This window comes from Ranitomeya variabilis, chromosome 2 (genome assembly GCF_051348905.1).
Source record: "Ranitomeya variabilis isolate aRanVar5 chromosome 2, aRanVar5.hap1, whole genome shotgun sequence".
In the NCBI taxonomy this organism is placed as follows: Eukaryota; Metazoa; Chordata; class Amphibia; order Anura; family Dendrobatidae; genus Ranitomeya; species Ranitomeya variabilis.
The window spans coordinates 522,509,226-522,529,905 of NC_135233.1; positions in this window are offsets into that span (position 1 = coordinate 522,509,226).

Below are 20,680 nucleotides of genomic sequence, written 5' to 3' on the forward strand. Positions count from 1 at the left end.
TTGGATCACTGTTAATTCTCTTAACCCTAAGAAATTGACTGTATGGCAATGATCTTTTCATATATGACGGGTGGGCACTATTAAAATGTAATAAAGAATTTGATGCAGAAGGTTTTCGATACACTTCTGTAGATATGCCCCCTTCATTGATATGTAATTTCACATCCAAAAAAACCAAACTGGCTCCTCCAAATTGCGAGGTAAACCCCATTTTCATGGTGTTGGATGTCCCCAGGTACCTCACGGACTCTGTGAATGTATCCTGGTGCCCATCCCACACCATGAAAATGTCGTCGACATATCTAGCATATAGCTTGACATGCCGAAGGAACGGGTTATTTGAGGAATAAATATACTCCTCTTCCAACTTGGCAAGAAAGAGGTTAGCCAGGGTACATGCGACAGGGGTACCCATAGCGGTACCCACCGTCTGCAGGTACCACTGGCTATCGAATTGGAAAGCATTGTGCGTCAAAATGAAAGAAAGTCCCTCACAAATAAACTGTACAGTATCTTTTCCTGTGGGTGTGTTCTCCAGAATGTGTCTGACTGTATCCACCCCTAATTTTTGTGGGATCCTTGTATATAGACTTTCGATATCAATCGAAGTCAAGGCATATGATTCATGCCATTCAAAACCTTTTAATATTTTTAAGAAATCTCCCGTATCTTTGATGTATGAAGGGATGTCTCGCAAAAGGGGACGCAGCAGCCAGTCAATATAGGAAGACAGAGGCTCAGTCAGAGAGCCCACCCCCGACACTATTGGACAGCCAGGGGGGGCCTCTGCTGATTTATGCAGTTTGGGTATGTGATACCAATGTGGTCTTCTCGGGAATTCTGGTAACAACTTTTCGGCTTGTTTAGAAAAGAAAACCCTTTTTTCCACATAACATCTTAACAAAGTGCGTAAAAGATTCTTAAATTTTAAAGTTTAGTTTCAGATATGTCCTCTCATCGGATAATTGCCTCAGTGCCTCCGTTCTATAATAGTCACTTGTCATCAAAACTACATTTCCCCCTTTATCTGCCCCACGGACAGTCACATCAGACCAACCCCGTATTTCTGCTAAGGCACGTTTTTCTTTTAACAGGAGGTTTTCTATAGGCGGTTCGTATATTAAAGCCTCTATATCTTTCAGAACCTGCGATTGAAAAACATCCACCAAGTTGCCTGGGGATACTGGGGGCATATATGTGGATCCAACCCCCCCTGTAAAGGGTACAGCAGCCAATTTGTTGCTACCAGCAGAAATAGGTGCTATGTCCAAAGACTCAAGTAAGTCTCGTGTCTCTTCCCGTATGTCACCAAATGGGTCCTCCATGACAAAGAAACCAAGAGGGCCCACCTGGCAAGGTACCTCCCCTGGGAGTACTTCTCGAGGAGCTACATTGTTTTTAGCTGTAACAAACGATTTAAATAAATGTATTTTGCGGGCAGCTTTAAATAAGTCAACTTTAAAATCCACTATATCAAATGGCTCTGATACACAGAAATTCAATCCCTTGGATAGGACAGATAGATACGCCTCATCTAGGACCCGTGGGGTTAAGTTGACCACAGTTATTTTGTTGGTCGCCATGACACTTGTCGCCTTTTTTTGGCGTTTCCTTCTACCATCTCTCCTACCCCCTCGACGCGTCCTGCGTCCAAAGGGGATAAGCCAGGAGCGGCTGCTTGTTGTAGTGACACCAAACTTGTGGATGTACAGGGGTCTTCCGTAGCGCTAGAGTCGGAGTCTGTTCGGCCTACACTCTGCTCCTCCTGCTGTCCCTGGGCTCTAACACCGCCAGTTGGTGCTCGGAAGTGCTGGCTGCACAGAGAAAAACACCTGCTACTGTGTCAGTGGGGTTCAGTGACGCCAGCTGTTATTCTGCTGTGTACTTGGCAACGTGTCCTGCAAATGCCACGCAGACACAACATATATTAAACTGCCTCCAGTGCAGGCTTCGGCCTACACTCTGCTCCTCTGCTCCTCCTTGATTCCCTGGGCTCTAACACCACCAGTACGTGCTCGGAAGTGCTGGCTGCACAGAGAAAAACACCCGCCACTGTGTCAGTGGGGTTCAGTAACGCCTGCTGTTCCCCTGCTGTGAAGCCGGCAATGTGTCCTGCAAACGCCATGCAGACACAACAGACAATAAGCTGCCTCCAGTGGAGGCTTCGGCCTACACTCTGCTCCTCCTGCTGACCCTGGGCTCTAACACTACCAGTTGGTGCCCGGAAGTGCTGGCTGCACAGAGAAAATCACTCTCCACTGTGTCAGTGGGTTTAAGTAATGCCAGCTGTTCCCCTGCTGTGCAGCCAGCAACGTGTCCTGCAAACGCTACGCAGACACAACAGAAACTAAGCTGCCTCCAGTGCAGGCTTCGGCCTAAACGCTGCTCCTCTGCTCCTCCTTGATTCCCTGGGCTCTAACACCACCAGTTGGTGCTCGGAAGTGCTGGCTGCACAGAGAAAAACACTCACCACTGTGTCAGTGGGGATCAGTAACGCCAGCAGTTCTCCTGCTCGTTAGCCAGCAACGTGTCCTGCAAATGCCACGCAGACCCAACAGACACTAAGCTGCGTCCAGTTCAGGCTTCGGCCTACACTCTGCTCCTCTGCTCCTCCTGCTGACCCTGGGCACTTACACCGCCAGTTGGTGCTCGGAAGTGCTGGCTGCACAGAGAAAAACACTCGCCACTGGGTCAGTGGGGTTCAGTAACACCAGCTGTTCCCCTGCTGTGTAGCCGGCGACGTGTCCTGCAAACGCCACGCAGACACAACAGATATTAAACTGCCTCCAGTGCAGGCTTCGGCCTACACTCTGCTCCTCTGCTCCTCCTTGATTCCCTGGGCTCTAACACCGCCAGCTGGTGCTCGGAAGTGCTGGCTGCACAGAGAAAAACACTCGCCACTGTTTCAGTGGGGTTCAGTAACGCCTGCTGTTCCCCTGCTGTGTAGCCGGCAACGTGTCCTACAAACGCCACGCAGACACAACAGATATTAAACTGCCTCCAGTGCAGGCTTCGGCCTACACTCTGCTCCTCTGCTCCTCCTGCTGACCCTGGGCTCTAACACCACCAGTTGGTGCTCGGAAGTGCTGGCTGCACAGAGAAAAACACTCGCCACTGTGTCAGTGGGGTTCAGTAACGCCTGCTGTTCCCCTGCTGTGTAGCTGGCAACGTGTCCTGCAAACGCCACGCAGACACAACAGACAATAAGCTGCCTCCAGTGCAGGCTTCGGCCTACACTCTGCTCCTCCTGCTGACCCTGGGCTCTAACACCGCCAGTTGGTGCCTGGAAGTGCTGGCTGCACAGAGAAAAACACTCGCCACTGTGTCAGTGGGGTTCAGTAACGCCAGCTGTTCCCCTGCTGTGCAGCCGGCAACGTGTCCTGCAAATGCCACGCAGACACAACAGACACTAAGCTGCCTCCAGTGCAGTCTTCGGCCTACACTCTGCTCCTCTGCTCCTCCTTGATTCCCTGGGCTCTAACACCATCAGTTGGTGCTCGGAACTGCTGGCTGCACAGAGAAAAACACCCGCCACTGTGTCAGTGGGGTTCAGTAACGCCAGCTGTTCCCCTGCTGTGTAGCCAGCAATGTGTCCTGCAAACGCCACGCAGACACAACAGACACTAAGCTGCGTCCAGTGCAGGCTTCAGCCTACACTCTGCTCCTCTGCTCCTCCTGCTGACCCTGGGCACTTACACCACCAGTTGGTGCTCGGAAGTGCTGGCTGCCCAGAGAAAAACACTTGCCACTGGGTCAGTGGTGTTCAGTAACGCCAGCTGTTCCCCTGCTGTGTAGCTGGCAACGTGTCCTGCAAATGCCACGCAGACACAACAGATATTAAACTGCCTCCATTGCAGGCTTTGGCCTACACTCTGCTCCTCTGCTCCTCCTTGATTCCCTGGGCTCTAACACCACCAGTTGGTGCTCGGAAGTGCTGGCTGCACAGAGAAAAACACACGCCACTGTGTCAGTGGGGTTCAGTAATGCCAGCTGTTCCCCTGCTGTGTAGCCAGCAACGTGTCCTGCAAACGCCATGCAGACACAACAGACAATAAGCTGCTTCCAGTGCAGGCTTCGGCCTACACTCTGCTTCCCCTGCTGACCCTTGGCTCCAACACTGCTAGTTGGGCCTCTAGGAAGACAATCTTGAATAGGTCCCCCTGGTTTCAGTACCGTCAGCTGGTTCCGGGCAGAGCCTTTGGCTTAGGTGCCTCCTTCTGGGTATCCGAATTCCACCAACGTCAGGTGGTCCTTGGTAGTGCTTTCTGGCATGGGTACCTCCTGCTTAGTAACCAGGTTCCAGTAACGTCAGGTTGTCCTCGGTAGTTCCATTGTTACTTGTACCTTCGGTTACCCATCCGGGTTACAGTACCGTCAGCTGGTTCTCGGCAGTGTCTTTTCCTCTTGTACCTTCTGCTCTCCATCCTGGTTCCAGTACCGTCAGCTGGTTCCGGGCAGAGCCTTTGGCTTAGGTGCCTCCTTCTGGGTATCCGAGTTCCACCAACGTCAGGTGGTCGTTGGTAGTGCTTTCTGGCACGGGTACCTCCTGCATAGTAACCGGGTTCCAGTAATGTCAGCTGGTCCTCAGTAGTTCCATTGGCTCTTGGACCTTCGGGTAGCCATCCGAGTTCCAGTTCCATCAGCTGGTTATTGGCATTTTCTCAGCCTTCTTGTACCTTCTGCTACATTTCCAAGTTCAAGACCCTAAAGACGACGACCCGGGAGACCGAGAATCAGAAGAACAAGAGGCTGCAGAACAAAGAGCAGAAGAACATTAAGCATAAGACTAAACATCAGAGCAAAAGATATTATCTAAATTATAAGCAGAAGAAGACTAAGCAGTGTATGGGGGTGAGTCCGTTCCTCCTCGTGGTGCCCCTGGAAAAAGCCTGCTGCTGCAGGCCTAACTGAACGTGGACAAATCCTGTTGTAACACTTTTGTGACAGGCAGAACAGAAGGTGCAATCTTCAAACTGTTATAGATAACAACTACAGGAATGCCTGTCACAAATAAGAATATGATGAAGAAGTAGAATATGAAGAAGAATAATAGTTTAATAAAAAGAATACGAAGAATGTAACAAGAAAAAATAATAGGTAGAAGATGAAGAAGAAGATGAATAAGGTGAAGAAGAAGTTGATGTCAAAGATGCTGCTGAAGATGATGAAGAAGAAAGTGTCGGAGAAGTAAAAAAGAAGGTGAAGGGCATGGAAGTAGTGAAACATCAATATCTGACAAAATAAAAAAAATCTTAACATCAATATCTTTGTAACTCCGAACGTCTTAAAAAAAAAATTAAAATTCCTGCTATTTTATTTGATTGGGCTAAACCTCTATGCCTTTAATGTCTCCGCCATCTCCCCTGTTATGATCCCAATGGCAGAGGATCTCTGATATTCCGGCAAGATAGCAAAAATATAAATACTGCTCTAGGGAGGTGGAAACTGGACTAACCGCATACCTGATCCTGACACAAACAACTAAAAGTAGCCGGTGAACGTGCCTACGTTGGTTCTAGACGTCTCGAGCCAGCCGGAGAACTGACTACCCCTAGAGGGAAAAAATAAGACCTCGCTTGCCTCCAGAGAAATTGAACCCCAAAGATATAGAAAGCCCCCAACAAATAATAACGGTGAGGCAAGAGGAAAACACAAACGTAGAGATGAACTAGATTCAGCAAAGTGAGGCCCAATAGTCTAGATAGCAGAAAATAGATAGTGGACTATGCGGTTAGCAGAAAACCCTACAAAACATCCACGCTGAACATTCAAGAACCCCCACACCGACTGACGGTGTGGAGGGAGAATATCAGCCCCCTAGAGCTTCCAGCGAGTCAAAAATCAAATGTAAAGCAAGCTGGACAAAAACACTGAATAATGCAAACGATCCAAATTGTACAAAACAGACTTAGCTTTTCTTGCATGAGGCAGACTGAAAGGAATCCGGAGGAGACCAAATAGGTCTGGATACAACGATGCCAGGCAAGAGACTGAGTCCAGAGGAGACTCAAATAGGAAACACCCGCTGCTTAATGACACAGCTGGAACTCAGGCCTGCAACAAGACATACCTAACACAATACCGTTAGTGACCACCAGAGGGAGCCCAGAAACACAGTTCACAACAGTACCCCCCCCTTGAGGAGGGGTCACCGAACCCTCACCAAGACCCCCAGGGCGATCAGGATGAGCAGCGTGAAAGGCATGAACCAAATCAGCCGCATGAACATCAGAGGCGACAACCCAGGAATTATCCTCCTGACCATAGCCTTTCCACTTAACTAAATACTGGAGTTTCCATCTAGAGATACGAGAATCCAGAATCTTCTCCACCACGTACTCCAACTCGCCCTCAACCAAAACCGGGGCAGGAGGCTCAACAGCAGGAACCATAGGCACCACGTACCGCTGCAACAAGGACCTATGGAACACATTATGAATAGCAAAAGACGCTGGAAGGTCCAAGCGAAAAGACACCGGGTTAAGGATTTCCAAAATCTTATAAGGACCGATAAAGCGAGGCTTGAACTTAGGAGAGGAGACTTTCAAAGGAACATGCCGAGAAGACAACCAAACCAAATCCCCAACACGAAGTCGGGGACCCACACCGCGGCGGCGGTTGGCAAACCGCTGGGCCTTGTCTTGTGACAATTTCAAATTGTCCACCACATGGTTCCAAATCCGCTGCAACCTATCCACCACAGAATCAACCCCAGGACAGTCAGAAGATTCAACCTGACCCGAGGAGAAACGAGGATGAAAACCAGAGTTGCAGAAAAAGGGTGAAACCAAGGTGGCAGAACTAGCAGAACTAGTTTAAGGGCAAACTCGGCCAGTGGCAAAAAGGTAACCCAGTCGTCCTGATCAGCAGAAACAAAACATCTCAAATAAGTCTCTAACGTCTGATTAGTTCGCTCGGTCTGGCCATTAGTCTGAGGATGAAAAGCCGACGAAAAAGACAAATCAATACCCATCTTAGCACAAAAGGATCGCCAGAATCTGGACACAAACTGGGATCCTCTGTCAGATACAATATTCTCAGGGATGCCATGCAAACGAACCACATTCTGAAAGAACAAAGGAACCAAATCAGAGGAGGAAGGCAACTTAGGCAAGGGCACCAAATGGACCATTTTAGAAAAACGATCGCACACCACCCAGATGACAGACATCTTCCGAGACACCGGAAGATCCAAAATGAAATCCATGAAAATGTGCGTCCAAGGCCTCTTTGGGATAGGCAAGGGCAAAAGCAACCCGCTGGCACGAGAACAGCAAGGCTTAGCCCGAGCACAAATCCCACAGGACTGCACAAAAGAACGCACATCCCGCGACAAGGAAGGACACCAAAAGGACCTGGCCACCAAATCTCTGGTACCAAAAATCCCAGGATGTCCCGCCAACACCGAAGAATGAACCTCAGAAATAACTCTGTTGGTCCATCCATCAGGGACAAACAATCTCTCTGGTGGACAACGATCAGGCCTATCAGCCTGAAATTTTTGCAGCCCTCGTCGCAAATCTGGGGAAATGGCAGACAAAATTACTCCCTCTCTGAGAATACCAGCCGGCTCAGAGACTCCCGGAGAATCAGGCACAAAACTCCTAGAAAGTGCATCAGCCTTCACGTTCTTCGAACCAGGCAGGTACGAGACCACAAAGTCAAAACGGGAGAAAAACAACGACCAACGGGCCTGTCTAGGATTCAGGCGCTTGTCAGACTCGAGGTAAATCAGATTTTTATGATCAGTCAAGACCACCACACGATTTCTAGCTCCCTCGAGCCAATGTCGCCACTCCTCAAATGCCCACTTCATGGCCAACAACTCCCGATTACCAACATTGTAGTTCCGCTCAGCAGGCGAAAATTTCCTTGAAAAGAAGGCGCATGGCTTCATCACGGAGCCATCAGAACTTTTTTGCGACAAAACAGCCCCTGCACCAATTTCAGAAGCATCAACTTCAACCTGGAAGGGAAGAGAGACATCCGGCTGGCACAAGACTGGCGCTGAAGTAAACCGACGCTTCAGCTCCCGAAAGGCCTCCACGGCCGCAGGAGACCAATTCGCAACATCAGAACCCTTCTTGGTCATATCCGACAAAGGTTTAACCACGCTGGAGAAATTAGCGATAAAACGACGGTAAAAATTAGCAAAGCCCAAGAACTTCTGCAGGCTCTTAACAGACGTGGGCTGAGTCCAGTCATGAATGGCACGGACCTTAACTGGGTCCATCTCCACAGTAGAAGGAGAAAAAATAAAACCCAAAAAAGAAACCTTCTGTACCCCAAAGATACATTTCGAACCCTTCACAAATAGAGCATTCTCCCGCAAAACCTGAAACACCATCCTGACCTGGTTCACATGGGACTCCCAATCATCAGAAAAAAACAAAATATCATCCAGATAAATAATCATAAATTTATCCAGATATTTCCGGAAGATGTCATGCAAGAAGGACTGAAACACAGAAGGAGCATTAGATAATCCGAAAGGCATCACCAGGTACTCAAAATGACCCTCAGGCGTATTAAATGCCGTTTTCCATTCATCTCCCTGCTTTATGCGCACAAGGTTATACGCACCACGAAGATCTATCTTGGTGAACCAACTGGATCCCTTAATCCGAGCAAACAAATCAGACAACAATGGCAAAGGATACTGAAATTTAACAGTGATCTTATTCAGAAGACGATAATCAATACAAGGTCTCAGAGACCCGTCTTTCTTGCCCACAAAAAAGAATCCTGCACCAAGAGGGGACGAGGATGTGCGAATATGTCCCTTCTCCAAAGACTCCTTTATATAACTCCGCATCGCGGCATGCTCTGGCACAGATAAATTAAAGAGTCGTCCCTTAGGAAACTTACTACCAGGAATCAAATCTATAGCACAATCACAGTCCCTATGAGGAGGAAGGGCACTGGACCTGGCCTCATTAAATACATCATTGAAGGTCTGACAAAAACTCAGGGATCTCAGAAGGAGTAGAAGAAGCAATAGACACCAATGGAGAATCGCCATGAATCCCCTGACACCCCCAACTAGACACAGTCATAGCTTTCCAATCCAAAACTGGATTATGGGCCTGTAACCATGGCAGACCCAAAACGACAACATCATGCATTTTATGCAGTACCAAAAAACGAATCACCTCCTGATGTACAGGAGTCATGCACATGGTCACCTGCGTCCAATACTGAGGTTTATTCTCTGCCAATGGCGTAGAATCAATTCCTCTAAGAGGAATAGGATTTTCCAAAGGCTCCAGGACAAAACCGCAGCGCTTGGCAAACGACAAATCCATCAGACTTAAAGCAGCACCAGAATCCACAAAAGCCATAACTGGGTAAGAAGATAATGAAGAAATTAAAGTCACAGACAAAATAAACTTAGGCTGAAAAGTACCAATGGCGACAGGATTAACTTTTTTCTTTAAACGTTTAGAGCATGCTGAGATAACATGTGTTGAATCACCACAGTAGAAACACAACCCATTTTGACGTCTATGATTTTGTCGCTCGGCTATGGTCAGAATTCTGTCACATTGCATAGAATCAGGTGACCGTTCAGACAGCACCGCCAAAGGATTATCAGATTTGCGCTCCCGCAAACGTCGATCAATTTGAATGGCTAGAGCCATTGAATCATTTAGACCTGTAGGGATAGGAAACTCCACCATCACATCTTTAATGGCTTCAGAAAGACCATTTCTGAAATTTGTGGCCAGTGCACACTCATTCCATTGAGTAAGCACGGACCATTTCCGAAATTTTTGGCAATATACCTCAGCTTCGTCCTGACCCTGAGAGATACAGCAACATTTTTTCAGCCTGATTTTCAAGATTAGGCTCCTCATAAAGCAAACCAAGTGCCAGAAAAAACGCATCAACATTCACCAATGCAGGATCTCCTGGCGCCAGAGAGAAGGCCCAATCCTGAGGGTCGCCGCGCAAGAAGGAAATAACAATCTTAACTTGCTGAGCGGAATCACCAGAGGAACGAGGTTTCAGAGACAGAAACAATTTACAATTATTCCTAAAATTCAGGAATTTAGATCTATCTCCAAAAAACGGCTCAGGAATAGGTATTTTTGGTTCAGACATAGGGCTATGGATAACAAAATCCTGAATGCTTTGCACCCTAGCAGCAATCTGATCCACACTAGAAGTCAGAGTCTGGACATTCATATCTGCAGCAGAGTTTCAGCCACTCAGAGAAAAAGGGGATGGAAGAAGCTAGGCAAACTGCAGCAAAAAAAAACAAAAAAAAAACCAACTCAGAACTTCTTTTTAATCCCGCTTCTGCGATGCATTAAACATTTTCTTTTGGCCTGGCATTCTGTTATGATCCCAATGGCAGAGGATCTCTGATATTCCGGCAAGATAGCAAAAATATAAATACTGCTCTAGGGAGGTGGAAACTGGACTAACCGCATACCTGATCCTGACACAAACAACTAAAAGTAGCCGGTGAACGTGCCTACGTTGGTTCTAGACGTCTCGAGCCAGCCGGAGAACTGACTACCCCTAGAGGGAAAAAATAAGACCTCGCTTGCCTCCAGAGAAATTGAACCCCAAAGATATAGAAAGCCCCCAACAAATAATAACGGTGAGGCAAGAGGAAAACACAAACGTAGAGATGAACTAGATTCAGCAAAGTGAGGCCCAATAGTCTAGATAGCAGAAAATAGATAGTGGACTATGCGGTTAGCAGAAAACCATACAAAACATCCACGCTGAACATTCAAGAACCCCCACACCGACTGATGGTGTGGAGGGAGAATATCAGCCCCCTAGAGCTTCCAGCGAGTCAAAAATCAAACGTAAAGCAAGCTGGACAAAAACACTGAATAATGCAAACGATCCAAATTGTACAAAACAGACTTAGCTTTTCTTGCATGAGGCAGACTGAAAGGAATCCGGAGGAGACCAAATAGGTCTGGATACAACGATGCCAGGCAAGAGACTGAGTCCAGAGGAGACTCAAATAGGAAACACCTGCTGCTTAACGACACAGCTGGAACTCAGGCCTGCAACAAGACATACCTAACACAATACCGTTAGGGACCACCAGAGGGAGCCCAGAAACACAGTTCACAACACTCCCCCAATACATCCTACATTATTCTTAGTTGTTTTCCTTCATGTAGAATGAACCTACAAGGAAAGAAAGGGTTTATTTTGATTCCGATATTTTGGTCCCATTGACTTGCATTGGTATCGGGCATCGGTATTCGCGGTAGCCGATATTTTTTGAATATCGGCTGATCCAATCCGATACCGATACTTTCCGATGGTATCGCTCAACACTACTGCAGACACTTGGCGTGGTGGGAGGAAGGAGGATCAGGGTGAGGAATATGCGGTCCAGCCTCACAGCTACTGATACTTGACCTTGTGGAAGACAGGGTGGTGGTGGTGGCAAAGTGACTGAAAGCATTATCCGCTATCCAACCAACAACCTTTTGACACTTTTCAGGGTTCAGTAATGGTGTGCTGTGGTCCCCTAGTAATTTGTACAGGAACGTCGGGCGAGAAGATGTGGGTGTCTGTTGTGACACAATTTCAGCTTGCCCACGGCCACGGCCTTGGCCTCTTCATGTACCATCACCATCGCGTCCAGTTCCCCATCGCTTGCCACGTGCCTTGCCCATTTAAAATTGAGAACAAAATTTTCCATGTTCACTAGAAACTAGGCTGAATTTGGAGCGAACTTATATGTGAGCCGTGTGACGGAGAAACCACAGTTTTAAATAGCTGGCCTGTAGGTAACTATTTTTACCAGCAAACTGGTAAAAATAACTTCGCTAATACACTGCAACAAAATTTAAAGGGAGGCCAAAAATGGCAGAATGTGGAGCGCACGTTTTGTCTCTGATCCGTGTGTGACAGACAAACCACAGTTAAATAGTTGGCATGTAAAAAAATTATTCCTGGCCCCTGATACCTGGGGCTATGTTTTCAAATATCTGTAATAGCAGCAGCAGACAGAACTGGAATGGACCTACTTGCTGTATGCACTGCAGTCTGCCACATACACTGCCTGCCTGCCTAGCACTGATATCTCTGCAGCTTTATTAGATCTCAGAAGGACTGTTGGTTGAGAAGGATACTGTATGTATTTGCTGTATGTAATCCATCTCTTCTATCCTGTCGGCTGGTGCAGTGATTTTACAGAAGCCGGCAGATGAATTACCAGCTTTTCTTCTACCTATCTTTCTGTGCAAAATATATATATATATATATATATATATATATATATATATATATATATATATATATATATATATATATATATATATATATATATATACACTCACCGGCCACTTTATTAGGTACACCATGCTAGTAACGGGTTGGACCCCCTTTTGCCTTCAGAACTGCCTCAATTCTTCGTGGCATAGATTCAACAAGGTGCTGTAAGCATTCCTCAGAGATTTTGGTCCATATTGACATGATGGCATCACACAGTTGCCGCAGATTTGTCGGCTGCACATCCCAAAGATGCTCCATACAAGGCAGGATGGATCCATGCTTTCATGTTGTTTACGCCAAATTCTGACCCTACCATCCGAATGTCGCAGCAGAAATCGAGACTCATCAGACCAAGCAACGTTTTTCCAATCTTCTACTGTCCAATTTCGATGAGCTTGTACAAATTGTAGCCTCAGTTTCCTGTTCTTAGCTGAAAGGAGTGGTACCCGGTGTGGTCTTCTGCTGCTGTAGCCCATCTGCCTCAAAGTTCGACGCACTGTGCGTTCAGAGATGCTCTTAGGCCTACCTTGGTTGTAACGGGTGGCGATTTGAGTCACTGTTGCCTTTCTATCAGCTCGAACCAGTCTGCCCATTCTCCTCTGACCTCTGGCATCAACAAGGCATTTCTGCCCACAGAACTGCCGCTCACTGGATTTTTTTTCTTTTTCGGACCATTCTCTGTAAACCCTAGAGATGGTTGTGCGTGAAAATCCCAGTAGATCAGCAGTTTCTGAAATACTCAGACCAGCCCTTCTGGCACCAACAACCATGCCACGTTCAAAGGCACTCAAATCACCTTTCTTCCCCATACTGATGCTCGGTTTGAACTGCAGGAGATTGTCTTGACCATGTCTACATGCCTAAATGCACTGAGTTGCCGCCATGTGATTGGCTGATTAGAAATTAAGTGTTAACAAGAAGTTGGACAGGTGTACCTAATAAAGTGGCCGGTGAGTGTATATATATATATATATATATTAGGGTGCCAAAGAAATGCATGGTTAAAAATAAGTAGCAAGTTTTTGAAGGTCTTACCTCCTCATTTTGTTCCTTTTTGGTCACAGATATTTTATAATTTTCTTTTTTTAAGATTAGTTATCATTTACTGGTTGCTCATTGGCACATCATATTGCAGTTTTAAATGTTTGTTTAGTATTTATCGTCATTCATATCCCACGTTATGGTATGTTATGCCGTTTACCGATCAGATTAATTGATTTTATATTATGATTAGTGTTGAGCGATACCGTCCGATACTTGAAAGTATCGGTATCGGAAAGTATCGGCCGATACCGGCAAAGTATCGGATCCAATCCGATACCGATACCCGATACCAATACAAGTCAATGGGACTCAAGTATCGGACGGTATTCCTGATGGTTCCCAGGGTCTGAAGGAGAGGAAACTCTCCTTCAGGCCCTGGGAACCATATAAATGTGTAAAAGAAAGAATTAAAATAAAAAATATCGCTATACTTTACCTCTCCGACGCAGCCGGGACCTCAGCGCAGGAACCGGCAGCGTTGTTTGTTTAAAATTCCCGCTTTTACATGGTTACGCGAACTCCCGGCTTGTGATTGGTCAGGGCGCCCATGTTGCCGGGCCGCGGACCAATCACAGCAAGCCGTGACGAAAATACGTCACGGCTTGCTGTGATTGGTCCGCGTCCCGGCAACATGGCCGCCATTAACCAATCACAAGCCGTGACGTCACGGGAGGCTGGACTTGCGCGCTTTTGAAAAAGCGCGCGTGTCCAGCCTCCAGTGACGTCCCGGCTTATGATTGGTCACGGCGCCATGTTGCCGGGACGCGGACCAATCACAGCAAGCCGTGACGAAAATACGTCACGGCTTGCTGTGATTGGTCCGCGGCCCGGCAACATGGCCGCCATTAACCAATCACAAGCCGTGACGTCACGGGAGGCAGGACAAGCGCGCATTTTAAAATTGCGCGCGTGTCCAGCCTCCCGGCTTGTGATTGGTTGATCGCGGCGCAACCAATCATAAGCCGGGACGTCACTGGAGGCTGGACACGCGCGCTTTTTCAAAAGCGCGCAAGTCCAGCCTCCCGTGACGTCACGGCTTGTGATTGGTTAATGGCGAAAATGACGAAAATACGTCACGGCTTGCTGTGATTGGTCCGCGGCCCGGCAACATGGGCGCCCTGACCAATCACAAGCCGGGAGTTCGCGTAACCATGTAAAAGCGGGAATTTTAAACAAACAACGCTGCCGGTTCCTGCGCTGAGGTCCCGGCTGCGTCGGACAGGTGAGTATAGCGATATTTTTTATTTTAATTCTCTCTTTTACACATTTTAACAATGTTAAAATGTGTAAAAGAGAGAATTAAAATAAAATGTTGTTCCGATACCCGATACCCGATACCACAAGAGTATCGGAATCCCGGTATCGGAATTCCGATACAGCAAGTATCGGCCGATACCCGATACTTGCAGCATCGGAATGCTCAACACTAATTATGATAGATCGGGCGTTTCTTAACGCGGCGATACCAAATGTTTTTTTTTTTTTTTTTTTTTTTTTTTTTAGCCCTTTAATTTTCAATGGGGCGAAAGGGGGGTGATTTGAACTTTTAGGTTTTTTATAAATAGTATATCCAGTTAAAGATATGATGACAAACTGAGTGGTTATTGTGTGTACAATATTGTGGAAAATGAGAAACATGGAATACGGTAATTCACATGCCTTGAGCAAGTGGTAAATCAAGTGGTAAATCTAATTTACTGTTTAATGTTACTGACAAGTATATATATATGTGTGTATATATATATATATATATATATATATATATATATATATATGTATTCTATGTGTTAATTTCTATTCTATCTAATCTATTCTAACCTGTCATTGTGATTTTACTGTATGCCGGACATGAATTGCCAGCTTTTCAAAGAATACTGGTGCATAAAAAACGGACAGCATGGTGCGAGTGCTGTGCGTTTTTTCTCACATCCATTGACTTGCATTGGTGAGTCTCGTCTGAGATTTCTCAGTCCGATTTCAGCTGAGAAAAAAATCACAGATGAGATGTAACTCATTGAATAACATTGGTCAGAGTGCAATACAATTTTTTATCGGATTGCACTCGTCCGTTTTCTCGCAAGTGAGTATGAGCCCTCATTCTGAGTATGTCAGACATGTTAAGGAGCTAATGTCTTGCATCTGTAGTTCTGAATAATCTTTTTTACCTACAGTAATTGTGCATTAATACAAGAATTCAGCTTGAAAATAAAACTTCTTCTGGAATCTTCATGCATGCCTCTGCAGTCAAGTCAAGCTATCTGATGAAATCTATTTGTGTGAGTACTGGTACATAGAGACATTCATGGAAATTATGTCTTAAGCGCCCTACTATCGCAGCCTAGTTATGGAGTCAGAATATCATCCAATGACCAAAGTTGGAGCTCTTTTCCAGCAGAAATGCATACACTAGGTGCATTTTTCACATTGATATCAATGTAACTTTACCAAACCTACCTAAAATGGTAAGATTATCTAAACTATTGCACCCAATGTAGATGCTCCCACGTATGTTCAAAACTAAAGATCTTAAAAGTATTATCTATTTCTCTAACTTTACATGGAGCCTTAAGTGTTAGCCATTAAGTTGACTAACGGATTTAACCCCTTAATGACCGCCAATATGTCTTTTACCTGACCTGAGATACAAGAGAATAGCATCCCCATACAGGTAACAATCCAGCAGCTGATGGCTGTACACTATAGCTGACAACTTGGTGCATTAGCCGCGGACAGTGTTTCCAAATCTGTTTGACCCCTTAGATGCTGCTGTCAATAGTGACTACATCATATAAATGTCTAACAGAGTGTGGGGGCTTCCTCTTTATCCCAATTGGTGCCCTCAGATCATGATTGTGTGGTTTTGATGTTTGTGATGGCAATTCATGATCAAACAGCGGCCTCAGAGCCTGACAAAGATCTGCAAAACCCGCGTTGAGGCGGCAGGCTGGGGTACTAGGTCTCTCACCACATGTAGGTATTATTGCATATATAATGCATCAGGAACAAATGTCTTTGCACTAGTCATGTACTTTAGCCTAACAATGCAGCTCTGCACCCTTTATCTCCCTCTGTCTAGCACCCTTTTGCACTTTGCTTTTGATTGTATGGACAGTGGCTATATGAGGTCATATGTGGATTGCTAACAGCATTGTTATTTACTATCTGTATCCATATGCACTTTAAATTTATGTATCATATTTATTAGTTTTGATCTACTTTAGATTGGATATGGCTCCTAATAGTGAGCTTACACCCTAATTATCTATTTGGTATTGCATATACCGTATTTTTCCGACTATAAGACGCACTTTTTTTCCTCCAAATTTGGGAGGAAAGTGTGGGTGTGTCTTATAGTACGGATATAGCATGTGGGGAGGGGGGCAGCAGGGAGTGGGATCGCACTGTTATCCCACTTCAGGATGTCCCCACTGCCCGGAATCAGCTGCTGTGGAAACCACATGGCCCGCTGATTAAGTGCAGTGAATATTTATTAGCTGCTCCCCGCCCACCGATCAGCTGAGCGGTGAGCAGGGAGCAGCAAATGAATACTGCACTTAAGCAGCGACACACAGTTTCCCCAGCACTGATTCCGGGGAGAATCTGTGTGTCCGGGGGAGGAGGAGGCAGCAGCAGGGGCCAGGAGATCGCTGCATACCTGCCTGTGCTGGATGAGTGCTGTGCAGGAGGACCTGTGTGATGTCAGGAGTGGGCGGGCTGGAGCATCACATGGCAGCTCAGAGCCCTCCCTCTTCTGACATCATCATAGGTCCTTCAGACTCCCACCTAGAATCTGCAGCTTCCTCTTATGTCCTGCGCGTGCGCTGTGGAAAGGCAACAAGAGAGAGGGCTCTGTGTGTGCAGCCATGGGATGCTCCAGCTTTTACCTCACAACAGTGTGGCTGGCTGCCACAATTAAGAGGTCAGTCTTTACAAAACACAATAAAGCACTCTGCCACTCCTTTGGTGAACTATAACTCGCAGCATGTCATAGGATCTGCAGGACATGCTGGGAGTTATAGTTCTCCCATGGGATTTTAAAGCAGCACTCCAGTGTTATTTTTCAGTGCTGGAGTGGTGCTTTCACTATAAGCCCTGTGCACCCATTCTTAGGGCTCATTTCCACATGCGAGGCACACGTTCGTATCTCGCATGTGGAAACCAAGCTGTGGAGCCGGCACTCCAGAGTGGAGCATGCGGCTGCATAGGAACACATGGAGCTGCACAGCTCCGCTCCAAAGTGCCGGCACCAGAGCTTGGTTTCCACATGCGAGATACGGACGTGTGCCTCGCATGTGGAAATGAGCCCTTATACTCACCCTCCAGCGTCTTCATATCGTACTTCACAGACACCACACTGGTCCCGCAGCTTCCAACATAATAACATACTATTATATATAATAACACCACATATAATAGTATGTTATTTATGTTATTAAATATTTTACCACATTTTTTTGCTTCAAATATTTTTTTCCCTATTTTCCACCTCTAAAACCTGGGTGCGCCTTATAGTCCGGTGCGTCCTATAGTCCGAAAAATACGGTAGGTGCTATATAGTGCGTATAAATTATTACCATTCATGTGATGAATGTGTACCTTCCTATCCTGCTTGGTTAGCTTTCCTCTGCTATGTATTATTGGATTTTAATTGTTTAATAAAATTTATACTTTCTTTAAAATACTCTCTATTGGGTCTCTTTATATTTAGAGTTCCCTTTTTTCTTGTGCTACTGTTCAGAAGTTAGTGGCATTTAGGTGGTAAAAATACACACTTTCATTTCTGTCATGCCACTTTGCATTAATTCCTGAAAATCACCTGAAGGGTTAATAAAATACCTGACTGCAGTTTTCAATATGTCAGGGAGTGCTGTTTTTAAAATGGTATAACTTTTGGGGGTTTCTGTTATGATCCCTAGTGGCGGAGGATCACAAATAGATCAGCAAGTGATTAAACTAAGGACGAGCTCTAGGGAGATGGTAACTGGACTGATCGCAAATCTGAACCTATCCAAAACAACTAGAGGTAGCCGGTGAACGTGCCTAAAAAATTCTTAGACGTCTCGAGCCAGCCTGAGGAACTAGCTACCCCTAAAGAGAAAGAAAGACCTCGCTTGCCTCCAGAGAAATAATCCCCAAAGATATAGAAGCCCCCAACAAATATTAACGGTGAAGTAAGAAGGCACATACATAGGTGTCATGGTTCTCAATGGCAAGAGAACGTAATAAAGCATACAAAGGACTAGCTCTTGGAAGATGGGAACTCGAGCTGACTGTGAGCTAAACCTACCGCACAACTAACAGTGGCCGGGTAGCGTGCCTACGTTTTATCCCTAGACGCCCAGCGCCAGCCGGAGAACTGACTGACCCTAGCAGAGGAAAATACAGACCTGGCTTACCTCTAGAGAAATTTTCCCCAAAAGGCAGACAGTAGCCCCCACATATAATGTCGGTGATTTTAGAGGAAATTGACATACGAAGTATGAAGATAGGTTTAGCAAATTGAGGTCCGCTTACTAGATAGTAGGAAGACAGAAAAGGGAACTACACAGTCAGCTGAAAACCCTTTCAAAACACCATCCTGAAATTACTTTAAGACTCTAATATCAACTCATGACACCAGAGTGGCAATTTCAGCTCACAAGAGCTTCCAGCCTCAGAAATATTCAAACACAGAGAACTGGAACAAAAATGCAAAACAAACTTAGGACTACAAGTCCAACTTAGCTGATAGTAGTCTAGGAGCAGGAACATGCAACAGAAAGGCTTCTGGTAACATTGTTGGCCGGCATAGAAATGACTGAGGAGCAAGGCTAAATAGACAACTCCCAAATCCTGATGGAAACAGGTGAACAGAGGCGATGAAGCACACAAGTTCAGTACCACCAGTGACCACCGGGGGAGCCCAGAAACCAAATTCACAACACATAGGGATGAAATCAGATTCAGCAAAAGAGGCCCACTAGTACTAGAAAGCAGAAAATAGAGCAGGGGTCTATGCGATCAATAAAAAACCCTCACAAAATATCCATCCTGAGACTTCAAGAACCCACACACCAACTAACGGTGTGTGGGGAGAAACTCAGCCCACTAGAGCAACCAGCAAGCGAGGGAATTACATTTTAGCAAGCTGGAACAGAAAACATGATAAACACTGCTGATCAAAAAATGAGCAAACAAAACTTAGCTTATCCTGGATGGACTGGGAGCAAGGTAGTCAGAAGGAATCTGAGTAGCACTGATTACATCGACAGCCGGCCACAAGTGGAAGTAAAACAGAGCTATATAGGAACCTCCCAGAGGATAACGAACCAGCTGAAAGCCAAAGACCAGCAGGATAACAAACAAAGCCACCAGGGGGAGCCCAAAGCAAAAGTCACACCATACCACCAGTGACCACAAGAGGGAGCCCGAAAACAGAGTTCACAACAGGTTTCCCAATATATGGGACCCCTAAAGGCACTTCAAACATGGATAGGTCATTAAAAAAATAAATTTTGCAAATTTCCTTAAAAAAATGAAAAATGTATGCTACATTTTAAACTTCCTAAATTGCTAACAAAATTAAGAACATTTTACAAATGGTGCTGATGTAATGCAGACATTTATTAATGTTTTGCTGTGGTGTGACTATCTCGATTAAAGGGATAATCATTCAAAGTTTGAAAATTGCTAATTTTTTATAATTTCTCTCAAATTTCTGATACTTTTTATAAATAAACACAAAACATATTGACCTAAATTTACCATTATCATAAAGTATAATGTGTCCCGAAAAAACAGTCTCAAATCACTGGGATTTGTTGAAGCGTTCCAGAGTTATTACCACATAAAGTGACACTAGTCAAATTAAAAAAACTTGGCTCCATCATTAAGGGGTTAAAAAATGCAGTGTAGACCTGACCCTTGTAAAATTAGCTGGTATAGTATGTCTATTTAGATATGTACAGTATATGACTAGATAACAGAAAACAGCATTGATACAAATAGAATACTAGAGGAACAAGTGATCCAGGGTTCTCCCAAGAAGGATTATAGCATGCAGGAAATAAAGAACTGAAGAGGTCCTATCTCCACTAAGTAATAGTGCAATTTTATCACTATTACAAAATGGTGCAGCAGGTTGAAACAGCTGAGTGCAGTGCTCCACAGCCCCATAGGTTATGAATGGAGCAGCGGTCAAGCTCTCTAATGGAAAGAAAATCCCTGTTCTGCCAAACACAGGTCCTATTGGTCAGACTTCCACCAATTATGAATTTATCACCCATCCTTTTTTCAACCAGAAAATCCCACTAAAATAATTTATCACAGTGAAAAAAAGATGTAAAAACAAAATATGGCAACAAAAAAGGAAAAATTTAATTTGTAGATTTAATAGGTACAC